The sequence below is a fragment of the Ammospiza caudacuta genome, chromosome 4 (assembly GCF_027887145.1).
Source record: "Ammospiza caudacuta isolate bAmmCau1 chromosome 4, bAmmCau1.pri, whole genome shotgun sequence".
Lineage (NCBI taxonomy): Eukaryota > Metazoa > Chordata > Aves > Passeriformes > Passerellidae > Ammospiza > Ammospiza caudacuta.
Window position 1 is genome coordinate 54348696 of NC_080596.1, and position 3335 is coordinate 54352030.

Here is a 3335-nt window from a genome sequence, read left to right on the forward strand (position 1 = left end):
TGCAGGGCCCGCGCTCCTCACGGAGGGCGGCCTGTATTTATTATTAATTAATTATTATTAATTATTATTATTACACGGTCTACGCAGTTTTTAGGCATCTCCGTTAGGGTTTTCTAATTTTATTTTACAAGGCACAAACTATAGCTCTTAGTTGAATGTCGCCAGGTATGCTTTCTCTTTTTCCGTGTCTTTCTACAACTGTGTTCTGTGACTCAACTGTATAGTGTTAATATCAGTACAGACTTGTCTAGTTGACCGTATAAATAATGTTTTCCCTTCTCGTAGTCTCTATGGCGTGTCTTTATGGAGAAATAAGGTTCTCACGGGTTCGATTCCCTTTGCGTTTAGAGAGACCAGGTTCAGGCAATTATATATATTTTTATTATTGGTTGCATGTCGTCTCATTTTTTTTCTTTTCCCTACCTGTTGGAATATGTTCGTGAGCATAATGGTCATAAATTATGTTCAGGGTTTCCAGATTTATTTATATGTGGTTAAAATGAATGCTTCTATTTAAAAGGGGAAATATTTCTACATGTGCATATAGTTTTCCAAGAGTGTACCATTAATTGATTGTTGATAATAAAAGCCAAAAGCAAACATAGTTACGGTGCTCTTCTGACTTCTTGTTAGGGCTTTATTTGGGGGGAGGTCTCGGGGTTATTTCTGAGAGAGATCCAAGGCTCATGTCGCAGAACCTGAACTGTGTCATCAAGGAAAGATTTGCTCAGTAGCATCCATCTCCGTTACCATCAGGAAGACTATAACTGCCCGTTCCATCATTACTGTCTAATTGTGCCCTTATTAATTATTTGCAAACGGGCTGACTGGGGGGAGAAGATGTGTCAGATTTGACCTTTTGTCACTACCTCGGAAACTGGAGATGGGAGATGGACAATATTACGGGATATCCATTAAAAGGAAAACAAACAGGGCAAAACCCACAGGCTGCAGAGAGCCTTCCCCAGCCCTTAGAGCAGCACTCCTGCTGCTGCATCTTCTGCCGGCAGCGAGGGCAGGGAGCGGGGCGGCCGCGGGCTCGGCTCCCCCCGGGCCGGCAGCTCCACCCGGCGGCCTCGCACAGCGGCACCGGGCTGCGTTCAGCAACCGGCAGCGGCACCGGGCAGCGGCACCGGGCAGCGGGACCAGCAGCGGGACCAGCAGCGGGACCAGCAGCAGCCGGCCCGGCCCTGCCGCCCGCGGTCCTGCCCGGCCGCTCTCCCGCAGGCGGGGCCGATGTGCCGGGGCCCACGGGGTGGCCGAAGGCACCCGGCGCTGCCAAGGGGAGCGGGCAGCTCCAGCTCTGTCGGAACGGAACCGCCCAGGCAAGGACAGGTCCCTCCCTGAGAGGAGCCGGGCTCGCCATCTCGGTGCCCCCTGCCAGGGCAGCGCTTGGAGCCAGGCACCCCCGGGTTCGCTGCAAGGGCGTCGGGGCGATGAACTCCGTCTGACTCTGGCACAGTCTGTGGAAAAAAAAAAAAAAAGGGAAAAAAATGTCTGTCGGTTTGGCAGAGAAGCAAACTTTGCAAGGGCCTTGTCATCTGCAGTGTGCAACATCTGCATGGCTGGGGAGCTGGGGAGAGCGCGATTAAAAATGTGGCAAATGGAGCAAGGGCTGTTTAGCTAATAAAGTACTTGAAACATTAGGTTTAAAATGCTACAATAAATTATGCAGTGCATTTTATGGAGGAAAACAACTAGAATGCATTTTTAAATATGTGTTTTGTTTTATTGTGGGCAGATTTTGCCCTTTTACTTTTTCTTCCAGAGGTGATTCCATGATCTAAGAATATCTTTGTTAAAAGTAAATGGACTGCCTCTAGGAATTACCCAGCTGTGGAGAGCCAAGCAGTTCTGCTAATAGTGGTCTACATGGAAAGGTTTTCCGGCTGGAGAAGCTGCAGTGCTTAATCTGCTTTACCAAGGCTGAATCGACCCCTGAGCTTTTAGAGAAGGTCAGACCTGTATTACCAGTAAAGCAACCAACCAGCCAAGGGTGATTTACAGATATCTCTCCTGGACAGGCCTTGCTGTGTGAAGATGGTGAGGTTAGATTTTACGGCATGCAGTTGTGCATTGAAATCAACAAGGGATAACAACACACTACTGTTTTTTGGTCAAGGTCACTATTTTGCCTGCTAAAACTTGGGCTTTATTTCCAATACAGAGGCTTCAGCTTCTAGAGTGGACCTAGCTGCCTACCTTCTAGACCTCTCTTTTCTCACACTGTAAACTGGTTTGCATTTTGGTCTCTCTTCTTCCTGGTAAGTTAAATAGACTGTGTTCTTTATGTCTCTCACAATCCCTAAGGCTCAAACATCTACAGATTTTCCAGATACAGAACCACTCTCTCCTGTTTCTGAAGATGCCTTGCAGAAGGGATGCTAGGATAGTACCAAACAGTGCAGTGTCTCTCTTAATAATGGTTCATACAGAGCTAAAATCACCTCTGTATTTCAGACCACCATTTTCCACTTAGGTATTTAAACTTATCATTAGTCCTTTTTGGAGACTTCTGTTCTGTCACTGACACATAAGTCTTTTCCCAAGCCACTGCTTTCCATATTCTGGTCTCCCCCAGAGCAAGGGGAGCCACGGGAGGCCTGAGGCATATTGCACTCCCATCTGTAAGGGCCAGTGGGCCCATGGCAGATCAGTTGGAAAGGTTAATTCATCAACCTTCATGACTGCTCAATCAGGTAGAAATGGATAGTTTGAAAATATACAAAGTTTGCTTCTCCTGCCTGTCTGAAAAGGCAGGAGCTTGAAAAACGAGTATCAGTTAAATCAATAACCTAAGGATTGCTGCTAGAGGAAGGCCAAGGGGCACCCAGCAGGAGCCCAGGCAGGAAGAGGATGCCAAAAGGCTGCTTGCCAGTGGTACCAGTCAGGGCTGAACAGGAAAGATGGTCCTTAACACTGAGATGTTCTCTGGGGCTCACAAAGCAAGGAAGTCTGGACAAAAGGACCTGAGAAGCCAAAAGATGCTCCAGTAAAGAAGTGAATATAGGGGCTTTTATTTTTCTTGGGTTTACCCTCTCACATTGTTCAAATAAATGATAATTCATTATACAATCCAACTCAAATTCAACATGATCATATTGCATTTTGAAGAGTTTGGAGGTAAATTCACATTATATGTTTGGAACAATTTGAGTATTTCATTGTTTGCTCTTTTAAATACCAAGAGCTAGAATTCAAGTCTAATGTTGAATTTGGCTCTTGCACACACTCTCACTTCTTTCCAATTTGAGCAGAAAAATTAATTCCTGACTGCAGTTTGAATGTCTTTGATGGATGCATAATGATGCAAATATTAATTTTGCTACTAAGGA